Raw genomic sequence first — 21,132 nt, forward strand, 5'->3', positions numbered from 1 at the left:
CCTCAATTAATATAACTAAACAAATTATGTGGTCATTACCTCATTGCTGTTTGTGGAATCTTACTGTGCACAGTTTGGTCACTACATTACAACAGTGGCTACACTGCATAAGTATCTCATCAATTGCAGTGCAATTCAAGATGGCAGTGGTCATGAATGGTGCATTTTAAATGCAAGTTCTTCCTTTCTTTAGAAAATCTTCTGAGTTACCTCTTGGTTCCAAAGTCCTCAGTGATGCAGCCATTTTGTTCACAAGCCACAATGATATAACCAGGCAGATAAAATGTTTAATTATGTTATTTGGAAAACAAGTACTGATCAGAGTATCTGAGAGATGTCCCTTACTCCTCAAATAGGATCACACTCTCTTCACTTTATGGGGTAGAGTTTTGATTTTATTTTATTTTGAAATGACAATGCATTACTAAGTGCTATACTGAAATATCAGCCTAGATTGTCTGCATTGAGAGGATTAACCATCTCCCCTTGATGTTCAATAGTATTACCATCACTGAAACCCCACTATCAATGTCTTAGGGTTACCGTTGGACTGGACCAGCTGTATTTAAAAACTACAGGTACAAGACCAAGTCAGAAGCTAGGAATTCTGAGGCAGTTAAATCAACTTGCAATTCCCAAAGTACGTCAAGACTATGGTGGAACATTCTCCTCTTGACTGGATGAATGCTGCTGTAACAATTAACAAGAAACTTGATAACATCCATGACACAGCACACCATCTACTATCTTCAACATTCATTCCCTCCACTACCACAGCATAGTTACGGCCGCACTATCTACAAGATGCACTGTACCAATTCACCACTGCTCCTTCATCAGCTCTTTCCAAACCCTCACATTTTTATTTGATTTATAATTGTCACATATACAGAAATACAGTGAAAAGTATAGTTTTGCGTGTTATCCAGGCAAATTATTCTTTACAGAAGTACATCAATGTAATAGAGCAGAATGTTGTGTTACACCTACATAGGAAGATCATCTTCAAAAGTCTGATAATAACAGGGAATAAGCCATTCTTGAATCTGTTGGTATGTGTTTTCAAACTTTTTATCTTCTACGTAATAGAAGAATGTGGAGGAGAGTGTAACCAAAGTGGTAGGGGTGTTCAATTATGTCGACTGTTTCCTGAGCAAATGGCAAGTATAAATGGAGTCATTGAATGGAAGACTGATTTTCGTGATGGACTGGGTTGAGTTCAGAGCTCTCTGTTTTTTGCAGTCTTGAGCAGAGCAGTTGCCATAGATGCACCATGGAGAGCGACCTATAAACATTGGTAAGAGTGATTGTGGACATGCCAAATTTCCTCAGTTTTCTGAGAAAGTAGAGGCGTTGGTGTGCTTCCTTGACTGTAATGTCAATGTAGAGGGACCAGGATAGACCATTGGTGATATTTACTCCTCAGAACTTGAAACTCTCGACCACCTCCACCTCAGCGCCATTGATACAGACAGACATGTCCTCCACTCTGCTTCCTGAAGTTTGTGACCAGCTTTCTTTTTGTTTTGCTGACATTGAGGGAGAGATTGTTGTTTTCACACCATGACATTAAGCTATCTCCTTCCTGTATTTTGTCTTGTCATTGTTTAAGATGTGACCCACGAGGGTGGTATCATCAGTAATGAATGTATATGAATATATAAGGAATATAGTGAGGGGCTGAGTACGAGCCTTGCAGGGCATTGGCATTGAGGATTATTGTGGAGGGGTATTGTTGCCTATACTTACTGATCACAGTCTATGTGTCAGAAAGTCAAGGATCTGTTTGTGGGTGGTGGGAGAGGGTGGGAGCAGAGACCTTGATATTGGAGTTTGGAGATGCATTTTGTTGGAATTATGGTGTTAAGGCAGAGTTAAAGTAAATAAGTAATAGTCTGATGTACATGTCCTTGTTATCCAGATGTTCCAGGGATGAGCATAGGACCAGGGAGATGGCATCTACCATGAACCTATTGTGACAGTAGGCAAACTGTAGTTGATCAAGGTAATCTGGGAGGATGGAGTTAATGTGTGCCATTATAACCCCTCAAAGGACTTCATAATGATGGACTGGGTGTGAGTCATTAAGGCACACCACCTGATTTTTTTTCTTTGGCACTGGGATGATAGTGGTCTTCTTGAACCAAGTGGGAACTTCAGATCAGTAAGGAGAGGTTAAAGAACACTGAAAATACTCCCACCAGCTGGTTCGAGCAGAATCTAAATGTATGGCTTAAGGATTTCATCCAGATCAGTTGCTTTCTGTGGGTTCACTTTCAACCTAAAGGCAAAGGGCAATACATTTATGGGAATATGATTTCCTGCAAGTTCCACTCAAAGAGACACTCCATCCTAACTCTGAAATATATCGCTGTTGCTTCACTGTTGCTGGGCCGAAACACAATAACTCCCTTCCTAACAAAACTGTGGGTGCCTTTATACACCAGGGACAAGAAGGTTCAAGAAGGCAGCTCACCAACACTCTTTTTAGGATACTTAGGGATGAGCAATAAATACTGGCCAAATCTGCTCTGAATGAACAAAAATGTAACATTGGATTGAGGCTTGAAGTCATAACTTGTTCATTCGGAATAAACAATGCTACTCATTGAGACTATATTGATTCCAGTATTAAATTGCCAAATCACTTGTAGAATGGATGTGAGGAGCACAATGAAGTAACTGAGAATTACAAACTTTTCATCTGGTTGTGTACATGATTTAAAATTTACCCATTATTTATGAAGCTGGTTGCACAAAATTGGGAAATACACATTTTATGCCAATTTCTTTCCTTAGAACTTAATTGCTTATATAATGGAATCCAGCCCTTAATAAACAAAATTGGAGTTTTTTGGAAGTTTACTAAAAATGGAACTTGCAATTTTATAGTGCCCCTTTCTGTCAGAATCCTTGCTTTTCCTGACTAATGAATATTTTGATATATAATTACTGTTAAATGTGCAAAGACAGCAGCCCATCTGTGTGCACAGGTGTACCCTGCAACAACAGTGTAACAAATACCTTTGTTGTACTTGGTGATGTTGATGGTAAGATAGATCGGAGTCAAGATACTGAGAGAATACATGTTTTTTTTCCCCTTCCAATAGGGCCATAGCATCTTTAATAGCCACCTGAATCAGTTAATGGGACCTGTTAATGAAACCAGGCTAATTCCAATTTCAGTCAGATGCTTGGCTATTTGTTGGGTTAGACAGAACTGAAGCCAAAATTAATTTGCAGATAGTTCTGTGCAATGAAAGGAGATGAATTGCAGTGATTGAACTGAAAGTTATTGTGAAGATGTACTGTAATTATTCTTGGAAAATCTTGTGTTCACAGTGAAGGGTTGATATTTTTCACAATTCTTATTGATTTCCACCAGTTGTCTATATATTCTAAATGACACTACATTAAACTAGAATTATACTACAAGACAGACATTGAAGACACAAACCTAAAGTATGTTTTCAAAGTTACACTAAACTACAGAATATCAGGCACAAATCTTTGATTTAATGTTTAATTTATATAAAATGCACATTACCAATTCACTGAGTTCACGCAGAAATATAATCAGATTGTACTATAAAAGCAGATAATTACATAATATGCATTCCTAATATTCTTCTACCACAGTTAATCAATCTGTTTTAAATTGCTTAAGAGCACTCAAAGGAATGTTAACAAACACAAGACTTTGTTTATTCTGCTGTTTTTGGAAATAGAAATTTCCAGCCTTGAATATGATCATACAAGGCAAATCATGTCCTGTTGAACATTTTGATCATGACGAGTAGTGCTGTAGGACTGGTGCATGTGATCCAGACTGTTGCTTCAGTGTAGCATTAAGTAAATGCAGCACTGCTGTCTTTAAAATGATGAGTTATACTGAATCCACTTCTGCTTGTTGAGGAGAACAATGATGGATCATGATAGATCTCAACAATCTATCTGAGAGGAACATTTTGCGGGGAGGGGAGGGGAAGTAGTATTCTTTAATTGTCCTGACAAACATTTATCCCTTCACCCACATTGACAGAAACAGATTATATGGTCATTTAGCTCATTTGCTGTTTGTGGATTATTACCATTGACTGCCGTTTGCTAGCAAAACAAGTAATTAGACAGGGCGGAATCTCACCAGGCTCTGAATGACATGGGCTATGGAGAGACGAGTGGCAGGATTGAATGAGATGTTTGTCGTGACTGATCTCAACCTTTAGATCACCTCACCATATCTTTGTTCACTTCCTACAAACAACGTGGCAAGGTTGATGCTTGGCAGTCGTGAGTTCCCAATTCACACTCATTAATGCCTTGTTAATAACTAACTCACCAGGGGTTGTAATCTTACAAAACTCACTGTACAAATTAGTTGTCATCAAAACTCTCATAGTTAGTCGTCCACCCCCTGGATGTTGGCCACAATTGGGCATATGGTCAGGATAGCATTGCATAGAGGAACCATTCCTTTATGCTGTAGGGAGCGGGTTACAGTCAGTCATTTGTCTCCACAGGCCAGTCTGAGGTATACAGGATGGAGCGGGAGAGTGTCTGTGTTTTGGGTCATGCATATACATCAGTTTGATTGGACAGGTGAGGGTTAGTGCTGGCTCATCAGGTTACTCAAGGGGCTGGGCCATGAACTTCCTATCACCACCATTTTCAGAAATTAGGAGCAAGGGAGACTGATAGAAGGAGGGTGGGGGCGAGGAAGGCAGTGGTGGTCACACCTACATTGCTTGGGTGATGACCTCGGAAGCGGGAATCTGTGGAGTTAATGGAATGGACACCTAGAAAGGAAGAGAGTGATACTGAGCATCTCAGTGGCGCGTTAATGCTGAGGTTGAAAGCCACTGGCAGGAGACCACTCAATCTAAATTGTAAAGAACATGATTCAAGTGCAATAATGTGGATATTGGCTCTGAAGGGGTTGCAACAGCGAGAGTAGGTAAGTCGACCTGTGAAGACAGGTCTTGATCTGCAAATAATCACTGTTCACAGGGGAACAATATTGTTGATGGGGAGAAGGTGGGCTGGATATCAGCTGTTGTCTGGACCTTACGCCAGTAGCCTGGGATGTTTCTCCCTCCTCCATCTGGAAGCTATCAGTGTCTGGAATTGACTCTGTGCCCTTTTGCAGCCTGTTGAGATATCCTTATCTGTGTTGCTGGGAGGGTCCATGTAGTATAGATGATGGTTCCTCCAATTTGTCTGAAATAACATCTGAATTGCATGTCCATGATTATAGAAAGACACACAGGAGTATGTAGGGTAGCACAAAAGCATTTGGAAGATTTACAAGTGAATGGGCAGTTAAACATTCAGGAACTAGAATGTTTCAGGTAGGAACTGTGCACTGATATTCACTACAAGGTAAACCTCAGATTAATATTCAGTGATCCATGCAAAGTAGTTAGGAGGGTAAGTAAAGTTGTATATCAATAAATACTCTTGATTGGAAAGAAAACTTGGTTATGTAAGATGTTGGCAAGTTATCATCGTAGGGAAGAGCAGGAAAATCAAGTGTGTCGGGTATAAGAGTAGTAGATGATAGAGACAGTTCTCAAAAAGATCTCCTACAAGTTGACTAGGCAACATGAAAATACTGGAACAAGTAGGCACTATGTAGTCATAATTAGAGAAAGGACAACTGGAGAATCTTCTAACACTGAAGGAGTACAAAGTATCTGTAGAGACATACTTGGGTATAATGTGTAAACTAGATATGATGTGTGTGTGTGAGAGAGTGAGAGAGACAGGCAGAGAGAATCAAGACCGATAAAACAACATCTTTATGATTTGACATCAGAAAACAAGCTCCAATGGAGACAGAGATTCATTACATACTGGAAAACTACTTGGCTGAGCTGAGACCAAGCAGCTGGAGTTCATTACCAGCATTGGTACCTAAAGCAGATGGATCAATTAGACTCTCTATAGTTTTATAGAGTTTTTCTAACAACTCTGTGATTGATTTCCAGCATGCTATCTCAATGAGGCATATCAATACTGAGAACTTCATAATCGCTTCTTGCTGCTTGTATTTGCTTTCTCACTTCTGTTCTGAGCTTTCTGTACTACTTTTGGTTTTCAACTATATTTACTACCTAACATCTGTCATAAACATAATTTTACTTCTTGAACTTAATTTCTATCTCCTTTGTTATCCAGGGATCTCTGGATTTAATTACCTTTCCCATTTGTGATAATATACCTTGACTGTACGCAAACCATCTCCTCCATTTTTCCCTTGAATGTTTGGCTCCAGACTATCAGCCCAGTTCTGTTCTTTCTACATTAGAGTCCACACTCCATTAGTTGATTATTCATACCCTGGATTGCCCAATATCATGGGCTGCTGTTGTTGTAAACCTTATGATACAATGAACACTGTCCCCTAAATGGTCTGGCATTATCAGAGGATTTATTTGGCATACCTCATTTCCAAGAATCAGGTCTAGCAGTGTTCCCTTTCACTCTGAACTGGACACATACTGCTGCAGAAACTTCTGACCACAGTCTAGGAAGGCTTGTTCCTCACTGTCCTTGATACTTCCACTGTTTCAATCGATATATGGGCATTTAAAATTCCCCATTATAATTACTCTCTAATGTTTACATCTCTGCTCTATAGATTTGTTCCTCTATATGCTTCCCAATTGTTGCAGGTCTTGAAATGACAACAAGCAATGTAATTGCACACTTCTTCCTTTGCTCTAGCCAAATCAATTTCATCTACGAACCCTCTGAAATGTTCCCTTTCTCCAGTTATTAGAGAACTCCTTAAACAAAAGCTCCACCTTTACAACTTTTTTTTCACTCCCTTTCCTATCTTTTCTGAACACCTTTCTTACAGGAAGCCAGTTCTGCCCTTTCTTAAGCCATAAGTTTGTTATCCAGAACATCGTAATCTGACATGGCAGTGCCTGTAACTTCCCAATCTTGACTATATTCTACACATTCACATATGTGCAATGTAATCCTGATTTAGACTTCATTACATTCTCCCTTACTGTACTCCACCTATTAACTTGCTATTCTCTATTGCACTATCTATATCTCCTAGTATTTCATGCACCCTGGTATTATTTTCTAACTTTTTTCATGATTCCCAAACTCCTGCTGAGTTATTTTAAACTTTCCCCAACAGCAGTAGCAAATGCCCTGCACAGAATTCCAATCCCAGCTCCATTCGGATGCAACAGATGGTATCTCTCCAGTAACAATGCCAGTGTCCCAGGAATCTAAGACTCTCGTTCCTGCACCTTGTAAACTCTTCTGAACAAATACTTTTGTGTGCACATGCACACACATAATTCCAAGTGCATTTGTACTCTCAGGGAAGAAAAACCCTCCTAATCAATGAATAGTGATCAGGACCATTGGCAATATCACTATTTTCCTTCTGCCCATTTGAGACCATTTGTATTGCCCCTGCTACTTTTATAGTCTACTTAAGTTGACCATCTTTTCACACAGGAGGATCAAGCACGGACCTTTCATGGTCTTTACGACTCAGACAAACATCAAATAGTATGTTTAATTATATAGATCAACAAAGCACTCTCATTATTCTGTTCCTTCCCAGATGCCTTATTTAGAATTTTTAGAATCATCATCATAAATTTCTTTCTGGAATGTTTTTTAAAAATATTAATTTTATTTGATACAGCAATACAAAACTATATGATGCTTACAGTCAAATGCAGGAATGGGTTATACTTCTGTGTAACAGAAAGTCTGTACTGTGTGATGCTGCCAGGACCTTCTTTTGGTCAGGAGCACTGGGATAGTTGGGTGCAATTGACACATCCAAAGCCAGTGCAGTGCTAGCTCACAGTTGTAGCTCAAGGACCAATTAAATCATTGAGCTTCCACAGCAATTTTAAGTTTAGCCTCAGAGGGGAAATCAGTTTGATGGATCAATGAGCTAAAAAGGCCTCCAGGTAAGTTTATCACTTCTCCTTAGGCTCCACATGAAAGTCTGGCCTTTTCTGCCCTCTACTCTTTCCCTCTCTTTCTCACTTCCCTCCATATGATCACCAATGCCACCAAATAGTCAATCTTTCCAAAACTAGCAGCCACTTCCCACTTGCTAGCAGGGAGCGAGGCCATTACGGCAAGTTAAATCTCATCTTCATGTGAATGAGGCTACTTTAACCACACCTAGAGTACTGGATGCTCTTGCCCTCGAGGAATTAGAGTGACGGTTTACCAGGCTGAGTCCAGGAATGGAGGGACTGACATTACAGGAGAGATTGACTAGGTTAGGATTGTTTTCACTGAACTTCAGACGAATGAGGAGAGACCTCCTCGAGACTTATAAGGTTCTAACAGGACTGGACAGGGTCCAGGCAGGGAAGATGTTCCCAATGTGGGTGTGTCCAGAACTAGGGGTTACAATCTGAGGATTCAGGGAAGACCATTTAGGACAGAGATGAGGAGATATTTCTTCACTCAATGAGTGGAGAGCCTGTGGAATTCATTACTACAGGAAGTAGTTAATGCCAAAACATTGAATGTGTTCAAAAAGGAGGCTAGATATATACCACTTGGGGTGAATGGGATCAAAAGTTATGGGGAGAAATCGGGATTAGGCTATTGAATTAGATGATCAGCCATGATTGTGATGAATAGCAGAGCAAGCTGCAAGAGCTGAATGGCCTCATCCTGCCACTATCTGCTGTATTTCTATGCATTCAGGACATTTTCTAGTGTAACTAGTTCAGTGACAAATGCTAAACGTTCTTAGTAAGTTAGACAGGGCATCAAATTTGTTACATAGCTATTGATGTTACAAAATCTAAAGGAAAAAAATTATCTTGCTTGAAGATTCATTTGTTAGAATGAGAGGGGAATAGACCACATTGAATGAGGGTTGGGTATGAGAACAAAATCCAATTGAAAGAATGGCAAAAGATATCCTATTTGGAGGCATAGGGTGAGGCTGGCTGGAATGGTGTAACCATCAAATGAAGAAGTTCCTCAGCAGTTAGAAGGTGTCACAGGAAATTCACCACTTCAATGATGTCTGAGAAGTTTCCCTAGAAAGTTTATTGAGAAATGTTATATAAAATCCAGACCCAGGCAGAGGAGGAACTGTAGAAAAGGTAATGAGAAACATCAACACTGAAGTAAGTTATTAACACAGTACTGCCCTCCTTACTTATTTACACAAGGGCCAAGCATGACTCAGTCAATGGATAAATACCTCTGGAAGTCAGATTGCCCAGTAAAACCACAGGAAGTGAGATAATTGAAGTCACAAGAATTAAAACAAAAATAGAAAAATGTCTCAATGACATTGTTGCCCCACTACAAAAATAAACGTTATGCCTTGGGCCAAAACAATAGGTTATTAGAAACAGTGATGCACAGTTTATTTCATTTAATTCTGAAGTACTACTTGAAATAGCACTGTCAAAACATGATAATTCCACTGGATTACCAAACCGTCTGTTGTGGAACACTAACGTATTTGGACTTATTGTCAGCCTTGTGGGGCTGATACAAGATACCATCATATTTGGACCCTCATTATGTTAGTCATGTCCACAAAGTTGACTGACCAGTCCAAGGTGAAACAAACAAAAACATAAGTTCTCCATGATTTTAGCTTATTAATTAAATGCAATTAGAAGCTCATTATTTTACATTTTGTGTTACTTTAGAAAGAACTGCAGAATTAAATAAAGATAGCTGTGGGATTTTGCAACATCTCATTTTAAACTCAAATCAGAAAATAATTGGCAGACAGCAGCACCAAACATCAGGTAGTGAAGAAGTCATCACAAATGTATTTAGAGCAGTAATCTCTGGAAATTTGGTATGCAGAAGTAGAATTAAGATTAATCCTTTCTTCAACCCATTCTCTGTTACCTTCAAGTAAAAAAATGTATCAGGGACCATAAACTACATGGGTGATAACACTATATTTCAAAAACAGTGGGGTAAATGCTCTTCTTTACTGTTCCCAGCTAAATTGTCTCAAATTTTAGAAACCCACACTGCAAATATGGGCTTGTACTAAATAGTGATATTGAAATGAAAAGTATGAAGGATAAACATTGACTTGATATTGGTCATGTACCTCAACAATGTTGGACAATTAATAAGAATTCTTGGGGCTAATTATTCTCTACTTCATACCTGGATTGAACACATCCTCGCATCCTGTGAGCTGGAAATTTGCTAGCCAATACCTGTACTTCCGAAATGTAATCATTTTTGTAATGCAGGCAAACTTGGCAGCTAATCTGCATGAAAAATCCTACACAAATAACAATTAAATTAAAACTAATAATCATGCTTGATAAATTTTTGTAACATTCTTTTGAAGAGATAACAAGCAAGTTAAATTAAAGAGAATCCAGCAGATTTAATATATTTGAATTCCAGAAGGCATTTGATTATGTACAACCCATTTAGGCTACTTCATAACATAAGAACCTATGCTGTTGGGAAGTAGTATGTTACCTTGGATAGAGGAATGGCTTACTGATAGAAGACAAGAGTTCAGATTAAGGGAGTATTTTCAGGATGGCAACCTGTAACTGGTAGAATACCACAAGGATCAGTGTTATGGCCACAATGATTCCCAATACATATTAGTAACTTGGATGAGGAAAGTGAAGATACTGGAGCCAAGTCTGTAGATGACCCATAAACAAGTGGGAAAGCGTGATGAAGATGAAACAGAGTCTGCAAAGGGATGTAAATAGGTTAGATGAATGGATAAAAACTTGGCTGGTGAAATATAACACTGGAAAGTGTGAGGGTAGGCACTTGAAGTGGAGAGTACATCCCAGTCTCATTGTACAAAGTCTAATTAGATGTGATTTATCTGGATTAGTGGTAGTCTGAGTAGTTAAGAAATTATCTGTGGATGGAGTGGATTTACTCCTTGGAAAGAATTTGACTGGAATGGAAATTTATAATTTTGTCTTCATTTCATGGGAAGTTTGAATGAGCCTTGAGAGATGGAACACTTGCAAGAAGGTTCCAGCTGGTTTTTTTCTCATGTCATAACCAACAGCAATGGCTAAACAAACTCCATTGTTAGAGGTCACCGTAATACCACTAGCAGTTGGTAGGGTAGTCAAAACTCTCTTTAATAAAAGAGGATAATTTGAAAGGTATGTTTGACTTGTCTTTGTCATTTGAGGCTCGGGTAGCACAGATAGTTCATATTTAAACTGAGGCGGAAGGAGTTCTGGAGTTATAATATTAAAAATTGAGTTTTGATGAGGAAGTAGAGACATTCTTACAGCCTACAGATGAAGAATGGACAATTGTTCAGCAAACAGTGGTACACTCAGATATCAGAAGGAGATATTGCAATTAGCACAAGAAATTCCTATAATAGGACTTCTATGAAATGGAAAATGCAAGGCACTGATGAACAGATATTTCATACGACTAAGACTTCATAAAGTTGTAGTGCAGTTTTGTAACACATATTGTAATACATGTTGTAGGAACACCTCAACATGTAATCAAACCACCACCCTTGATACCCACACTAATATTTGAAGAACCGTTTAGTCAAATGTTAGAAGATTGTGTAGGACCATAACAGTAAATGAAAGCAGGGTAATGGTAAATAGACTACTAGATCCTCCCATTGTCCTTCCTCTATGGTAACACAGTTTAGAATTGGTCCCAGTGATGTTAGCTAACCAAGTTATAGGAAATGGGCTTGAAGAACTATCTACCTCTTCTTCCACCTCACTGTTCATGTCTCTTTAATCTGATCACTTGACACTCTTGCTTCTCCTTAATCTCTTCTATGTTGTGATACCTTTCCAACACAAATATGTAGCATAACTGATTCTTTTTCCTACAAGCAGGAGCATTTATATGTTAAGTTACTTAACTAACCTTTTATATGGAATCCTGAATTTTGCTTTTACATATTCACTTTGCAAAGACAATAATACTGATACTTCATCTCTGGCTGAAAACATTCTAGTTGCTGAACTAACATTAAGGATTCTTCTTTTTAATTGAGAACATTTCCTCAATTAATTTTAATGAATTTCTGATCTCATTACCACAAATCAATTCAAATGGACTAAACAAATTTAGTATCAGTTGGTAACAGAAACAAAAAGAGAATTTTTGTAGAAAAGGAGATTTTAGGATTATTGGCTCTTCAACAATTTGAAGATGATGTCTGACAAGGGAACAGAAATATTAATCTACACTGACAATAATCCACTGACATTTGCTGAAAAGTTTAAAATTCAGAGGATGAATTCAGATGGAGTATTTTGTTTCAACCATACGATGGATATTTAGGTTGGATGCCTAGTTTGTGTTGCAGAGTGAAGCCAACTGAAGGGTTCAATTCCTGCACTGGCTGAGGTTACCATGAAGGAGGATTCTTCTCAACCTCTACCCTCACCTGAGGCTTGGTGACCCTCATGTTAAACCACCACCACCAATCATCTGTCTGTAATGAGACAGCAACACAATGGTCCTCTGGAACTATGGCTACCTTATTTTTACAATTGTATAATATTTTGCAGCATTCTCACACTTGTAAAATGATGAAATAAAGTTCAAGGTTTAAAAAGTGTTGAGATTATATAAGGATGAATGGATATAAGTCTCATGTTTTGTTGTTTGTGATGCAATATGTTTTTGAAATATCATATAAAAACTGCATTTTTTAAACTTTATTTTAATTGTGGACTAAATTGAAAAAAGTGCTGTTTTACTAAGGATTGAGGAAGGAATTGCTGTACTTTTAAAAAGCAAGTTATTGAAACTCATGTTTATACTGTTGCTCAGCAAGAAGAGGAGAAAGTGCACACTGATGGCATGATACTGGAGCATATTTACAAAGTGAGATTCAGCCAGCAATACATAGCTGATTAATTTGTGCAATTGTGACCAGCTGTGGATTCAAATGTCATCTATCTGGTTCCTGGGTAGCTTGCGGGTGCCAATTATACAGGGAGAAGCCCTTGGAGGGGTGGTCGGTCACTCTTTTTCTTTCCCTCTCTCTCTCCAGAAAAGTACCTGAAGCTAAGCAAAGCAAGTTGTTTTCTTCCAATAGTTACTATAAGCTGTGGCTTTCAAACAATAATTTGTGAACCAGTCACTGTGTTTCCTGTGAAGAAGTGAAGTTCACTGAACTAAAGCATTTGACAAACAAAAGGAACCCTCCATTGAATCCTAAGGACTGGTGCCATTGAACTTTGCCAGTATTTTCTTCCAATCCATCCACAAGTATAATTGTTTTGTCTGTGTATCTGTAGAGGGCTTTAGAGAGTTGGAGTTATATGTCAACAGTTCATAGTTTCCCTGTGGTTAAAATCTATTTAGTTATAATGAATCTGCTTAATCTGGTTGATGGACAAATGTCGATAAGGACACTGGAGAATTCTTTGAGTAGTACCATGGGATTTGTTTTGCATCCAAATTACAGGAGACCTCAAATTAACATCTTGAACTATATTACAAGATCAATACACAATACATCTTACTCAAGCATGACACCTCTAACATTGCCTAAATATTAGGTTCTGTAAGGTTCTGAAGGAGTTAATGTTGAAGTTACACTGGCTCCTCCCAACTTGATAATAATGTCAAACTTGGAAAGAGATGGATAGTGATAAATATAGAAGTGATTACATACATGAATGTATAAATATTTACTGTAGAGAATAAGGCTTAAGGAAGATCTTGTATAATGCACTGTTTCTGAAATTGTTAACAGTGAAATTGCAATTGCTTCATTCAACCTGATGATATTTCAGTCTTTGTGGGGAAGAAACAATAGAGGGGAAAAAAAATGGGGTAGTGGGATTATCACTGGGCTGTTAATCCAGAGACCCAGGTAATATTCTAGGGACCTGGGTTTGAACCTTGCCACAGTAGGTAGTGGAATTTAAATTCAGTAGAAATCTGGAATTAAGCATCAAATGATGACCATGAATACATTGCCAATTGTCAAAAAAACCCATCTGGTTCACTAATGGCCTATAGGGAAGGACATTGCCATAGTTATCTGATCTGGCCTTCATGATTCAAGATCCACAGCAATTTGGTTGACTCTGAGATACCTTCTGGGCAATTAGAAAAGGACAATAAATGCTGGCCTCGGCTGCAATGCCCTCATCTTGTGAATGAATATAAAACAAAAATCAGTCTTACACTAGGCCCCACCGGAGACATTCATGATGTACCTGGCTCTTGATGGTTGTGATTATGCCCATCTAATTAATGCTAATTATATCTATCATGCAATAAAAACTAAAACTGGTCATGTAAAATAAGTGCCTCTTCTTGTTAAGACTCAGTAGTAGTCTATCCTGTACCATTAATAATTAAGCTCTTTGGATTTAGCATTGAAAGGTGGATTGGTGGCAGAGAAGTGTCCCAATTATCAGTTGCCAGTGGTTAGTACTCAGACCCATACTTTACTGATGTGACAGACTACAGTACCTCTGCAAGTGTCTGCAGTGGGGCTTGAACCTATAACTTACTAACTCAGAAGAGTTCTAGCCACAGGTGACACTAGACTTGAGAGACAGTAATGTGGTATGAGTGATGCATCATACTTGCAGCTTAAATTTTTCTAGCTCTGACAAGAGCTTCCACCTCCTCAATGTGTAGTTGTTGTGTGACCATAGTTGAGGCATTATGCAGGTGAATGTCCTATATACTGAGAGCAGACACTATGCATTCCTCTGTTACTGTGACTGCTGCAATTCAACCTCCAGGGCCAAGTTACCAACTATCCTGAACTTTCTGTGACCATCATATATTTTGGCCATTTGCCCCAGATTTTCCATGTCTCTTCAAGTCTTTTTTGCACATTCATTTTTATGTGGCAGGCATGTGGCTTTTGTTTGGGGCTGTCCTCTGGGTGTACCGGGTGGGCAGAGGGTGGAACTGGTAGATGGCAATATTAGAATTGGCTGTGGCTTCTGTGAAGAGAAGGGAGAAAAAAGAACTTTTAAGCTTTGCCAGCAAAACCCACACAGTTTGCATCTTCCTTCACACAACTGCAAACTGAAATTGGTCTTCAGTTATTACAGAGAGCTAGTGTGGGATGGTCAGTGACACCCTTGCTCTGCTCTCAGTTTTGTTGGACTACATTGCCACCCTGAAAACTCATTTGAACACTGATGTTAACCTTCTGTTCGCAGCACTCTTGATTGGCTATTGTGCTACAATGGAAGCTGAGACATTGACTATCTAATGCTGTATCATTGTGATTCCATAGGTGCAGTTGGATCGGTCTCCATGTTAGAAGAGGTGAGTTCCAAACTCTGTTAAAGCCCTGTATCAAACTGATGCCAGATTCTTCTTTGCTTCTTGCATGTACTGCAAACTTTCTGGTGGACTTACCAAGTTCAACCCAGCCCAATCTGAACAGTCCAGGTTCCTGCATCACCTGAGCCTAAGGAAGCCATATGTGTGATAATGTTCTTGTGTTTATTTTATGTATTATTATTTTTATCCAAGAGCCTTGTCGTCCTCCGGTCCATAAACTTTATCTGAGTAGTTCTGGAGAAAAACTTTGACATTGCACTCCTGCCTAGCTCACACCTATACTCTCCTAGTTTCATAATCTTGCTGTGGTGCACTCGTCTGCAACTTGACACAGTCATGAAGTCTTACAGCATGGAAACAGATCCTTTAGTCTAATTCATCCACATGATCCAGACATCCCAGCCTCATCCAGTTCCACCTGCCAGCATTTGACCCATATCGCTCTAAACCCTTCTTGTTCATACCTATGCAGATGTCTTTTAAAACGTTGCAATTGTACCCACCTCCACCACTTCATCTGACAGCTCATTCCATACACGTACCACTCTCCGCCCCTTAGATCCCCTTTAAATCTTTCCCCTCTCACCTTGAACCTATTCCCTCTAGTTCTGGAGCCCCTCAGCCAAGGAAAAAGACCTTGCCTATTCATGCTATCCATGCCCCTCTGGATTTTTAAGGTCGCTCCTCAGTCTGACACTCCGGGAAAAAAAAAGCCCAGCTTATTTTGCTTCTCCCTATAACTCAAACCTCAAGTCCCAGCAACATCCTTGTAAATCTTTTCTGCGTTGTCTCAAGTTTAACAACATCCTTTCTATAGAAGGACAACCAGAATTGTACGCATTGTTATAAAAGTGGCCACCAACGCCCTGCACAGCTGCAACATGGTATCCCAACTCCTTCACTCAATGTTCTGACCAAGTAAGACAAACGTCACCACCCTCCTTGTTTGGCAACACTCCCTAAGGTCCTTCCATTAAGTGTATAAGTCCTACCCTAGTTTACCTTACCAAAATGCAAAACTTCACATTTAACTCAATTAAACATCATCTGCCACTTCTCAGCCCATGAAGATCCTGCCTTTATACTGGCCTCTATGATAACCACAGGATTTCAAGTATGTGAGGATCTGAACTAGTTGCTACAATTGTGAAATTGAGTGACAGTGTATTTGTTGTTAGTATCTTAATGCTGTTCCTTCACTGTCTAGGCAGGTTGAAGCTCAAGTATTTGGAATCAAATGTACAGGTTGCGATGCCAAGAAAGTAGAAATTGTGTGTTTACACCAGTTGTAGCCAATATGTCAGAAGTAAATTGAGAATGAAGTTGGTTAGGTGGGGTCAGAAATAAAGGTACTATCATCTTCAGCCCTGTCAGTGTCTACAACCTCGACAAGATCCTTCCCACAATGGTTGGTGCCCTCTTCTCCTCCAAGAGGCAAGAATGCTCTAGTATGCCCTTTTCTCTCCAGTTTATTACTAATGCCAGCTTCTCCTGCATGACAGAGTGATATGTCTTGGTGAGTGCTATAGAATGTATTTGGCAATATCTCTATCATAAATGAACAGCTGGCAGTCTGTGGGTGAGAGGCTTAGACAAAAATGTTGAGGTTAAGTATGTGAAAGTTACTCCAATTTTGTTTCTGGTTGTAAGCTCCTGGCAATATAAGTAACCTAAACAAAAAGCGTATATTGACTGAGATTGGATTAGGGTGGCAGGGTAAGGGCACTTTTTAAGTTACCTGTAGGATCAAGCAAGAGAGATGAAACAGAAAATTGAGCCCACAATTTTTTTTTAAAAAGTAAGCTTTTAGAGTAAAAATGTCTGGTGGAGTTCTCTATTGTTTCCATCATCAGAATCGTTGCTGTGTAGTTCGAGAAGATTATTGTTGGCTTGTGTAAGTTTGAATTTTTCTATTAATTGCACTGTAAAGGAAAAAGTTGGGAATCTTAAATTCAATGTTGACTGGCATTGGGAAATAAATACTGACAAGAGAAGTCTTACAGTATATGTACTTTCAAGGCAAGGATAGTTGTGAAGGGATTCTATCATTTAGGATGAATCCACATCCTTTTAACGATGGGGGATTAGCTACTCTTTTCATGTCACAATCCATGATGCTACGTGTATAGGTGACTTAAAAATGCATTTAAACGTAAAGATTATGGTGAGAATCTCTTTAGAAAATTATAAATTGAAGTATAGACACAGATGGTCAAATATTCAATGCAGCATGATAGTTCCTGTGCTGTTAGGACCCACAGGAATGCCATCTGTGAATGCAAACAGTTGAATAATGAAGATTGCATGCTTTAAATGACATGAAACTTTTTCCTGTTTTTATTTGCAAAGAGGAAATAGAGTTTAGAAAGTCATGGGTGAAATTATGAAAATAGGGGGCAGAGTGAATGGAGACAGTTATCAAGGACTTGAAACAACGGGGCATAGCGTTAAAACTACTAGACTTAGGACAGAGTTGGAGCAACTTTAACAGAAGATTGCAAGGTTTTTAATTCCATACCACGGTTAGTAATTGAAGAAGGGATGGGGTTATAGGGAAGCTTTATGGAGATTGCAAGAGCAGGAAACTTAATAATTGGGATGCCTAACTTGGGTGCAGCTAAAATTTCAATGTCCGGGTGGTGAGTTCAAATTTAGACATTACATTAGTGGTGGGTTTCTCATGTGTCAGGCCTCTCACTGTTTGAGGCGAGTTCCCATGTGCAATAAGTTTTCGTGCCACAAATACTCATTATATTAAAACCTTTGTAACTATGTCGTACTTTCAAAGTTATCAGTGTCAGTTTGAACTAGTTGGATTTGTGCAGTTGTTTCGGAGGACAGTGGTTATCCTTGTTGATCTCTGCCACAGAAGTGTGGACAGTAAGATAATGATGGCTTGAACGGATTTTCGGAACTGGCTAGGATGAGTCAGGGATGAGGTGATGTGATATGGAAGTGGCTGGGACATTGGAGGAGTAAAGAGGGATCTGAGAGAAGGCAGAAGGTGTGGTCAGTTTATGTAGAATGCAAAGAGTAATCTGCTGCAGTCATGTGACTAATAAAGCTCCCTAGGACCAAGAAAGGCTATCATTCTTTGTGCAACCAGCCTGTAACTACAGGTGAAGAGTCATGCTGATTTCCCAAGGAACTGTCAGTGAGAAAGCTTGTAGCCCTACACATCTGCTACAGGATATGCAGGAAAGTGCTTGACCATTGGTGGTGGCCGGGGGGAGGGGGTGTCTTTGATGAAAAGAATTAAGGACATCATCTTATTGACAATAAGAGCAGATAACATTTGTTCACTTGTGGAATGGGTGGCAGTATTTCCTTTTGACCCCAAGGGCTGGAAGCTGTGCATATTTTACTGTTGGATAACTCAATTTCTGGTGTATATTGATGACTCAAACTCCTACTCAACAGGAAAATAACTTATAATTTAATGAGGAGAGTGTGTGAAGTCTTGTGTAAATTACATTTACTGACCTAAGGGATCAAGGGACACAGAGGGAGGTACACTTGCTGTCATGGATAGTGTTTGCATGTTGTTCCCTGGAGGTAGAGATCTGGGAATGTAATGAATTTAATTTGCATTTTGGGAATCTAAGATGATTTTTAAAAAGTCATTTTGTAGGACAATGATACTGGGCATGTTAGCAGAGTTAAGTCATCTCATGAACTTTTCCCACATAGTTTAGACTAGTCTCTCATTATGATGTACTGTTAAATTAGAACTTATCTAGCTAAAGGCACTTGGCCTGGCTTGATCAGGGTTTCCCACTTTGATGTGCATGTAGCTTAGTCAAGCATACTCAGACCTGTCACTTAGTTTTTCTTCCTCTACAAACTTTTGTCATTTTATTGCGCTTATCTGATTAAGGACATGTGTTTTTTTAATTTTAGCACCAATTTCTGTGTAAAGGCAGTTTGTTTGCAGCAATAAAGGGGAGTAGCTTTAGGGGTTAGAGCTGGCCCTGCTACTCTGCTAATGGTCTTAAAACCTTAGCAAAAATCTGGCTTGTAGGTATTTATGTTGTAGTGTGACATTGATGTCATTGGTAAGTAAAAGGTAATAATTTAAACTAAACTGTTTGTAAGAGTTTTACATTCCAGACTGCCACAGAATACGATCTCCGGGACAAACCAAGAGAGGCTTATAAGTAGTGTCCACTAGGGATTCCCTGAGCCGTCTCGAATAGGTACATTAACAACAGTATATTTATCTTGTTCAAATAACTGCTTGCATAGATTTGGGAATCCAACCAAATTGACTGTTGGATCCTAGGTAAGAGAGCTATTCCCTGCAGACATTGTTGATAACTCCAGATTTTAGAAGAATAGTAGTACAAAGAAACTCATACACTTTAGGCTTGCTCAATACACCTTCAGAGTCACTGGATTAACTGGGAACTCCCTCCCTAACAGCATTGTGGATGTATCTAGAGTAGACGAACAACAATGATTCAAGTAGGCAGCTGACCACTACCTTCCCAAGGGCAACTAGGAAGGGGAAATAAATGCTGGTCTATCCAGTGATACCCCCATCCCAAGAATGAATAAAGGAAGTTCTGCCTTGACTAGTGCAAAGGGGTGCAACAGGACACACTGTAGAGAGCATTTTTGTCATTATCTGCTGTACATGGTACAACCTGATCATGCAACATGAATATATTATATAACAGGACAATTGGGGATTGCAACACTCCACCTCAAATGAGGAAGGCCCACAGATATGAATGAACCTTTACTGGATGCCATGGAGATATGTGCATGGGATACAAGAGACAACATTATCTACACAAGGTTCATCAAAGAACGAGGCATCTACATGACCATTGTCTCCTCAGAATTCCAATGCCTTCCTGAGGGGTAGATCTACCCCTCCCATCCTCCCTTGTGAAGGTACCTATAAACCCTTGTCCTTTGCTCCATCCAAGCTGCCTGATCAGGCAGCAGGTACTAGTGATGCCATCTGGAGAGAAGGGCATCTTCAACTTTGCCCTGATGACATGGAGGGGAATCTACAAGGTGGCATAGCTGAACTGTGGGCTGCTCTACACTTCCCTCGTAGTTAAAGGAATTGAGATAATAAAATGGGGTGGGTGGGGGTCCCAGGGAAAGTTGGTAGAGGGTGATGGGAGGTTTCAAAAAGAAGTGAAGTACTGATAGAATGTTCATGATGCATAGCCTCCTTGATTATCCAACATGTTCTTTTTAATAGTCCATCTGTACCAGCTGTACTGTTGACTGATGACCATTCTCAGCAACGCAAAACATCTCCTGCTGTGAAATCACCCATGTCTCCTGTGCACAGTAGAATTACATAATAAAATGGCAATAAACAATAGAGGAAAATAAATGGTGCACAGTTCTAGTTCTGCTGACAGGAAGTGTGCCTTGGTTAAAATTCTAGTCCAAGTAAAAAAAATTTGTTGTCAGAGGAACATTGATTGTTTATCTTTCTAAAACTGTTTTAATAATTTGGTTGCTCAATTTAGGTATTATTTGAGAAAAGTTTGAGTAAGGATAAAGTGCTTACCATAGTTGTGGAAGGTTTATGGTAATCTTTTCTGGGCCTATAGATTCTGATTGACTGTAGTTACACTTCAATACATCTGGGAAAACGGTCAATAAACACAGGATATCAGGGATATAGCACCGTGAAGCACTTATGGAGTGGATAATGTTTCAAATGGCCACACTACTCTCGGGATCTCAACTAATGCAGGTTGCCTTGCCTCAACAGATTCCAACTGATTTGCTAAGTTTTTCTATTCTTTCAGAATTTCTAGTTTCTTTTTGGCCGTGGCTCTTAAGTACCTTATGGCAGTGACATCAGGA

This window comes from Hemiscyllium ocellatum, chromosome 2 (assembly GCF_020745735.1).
Source record: "Hemiscyllium ocellatum isolate sHemOce1 chromosome 2, sHemOce1.pat.X.cur, whole genome shotgun sequence".
Taxonomy (NCBI): Eukaryota; Metazoa; Chordata; class Chondrichthyes; order Orectolobiformes; family Hemiscylliidae; genus Hemiscyllium; species Hemiscyllium ocellatum.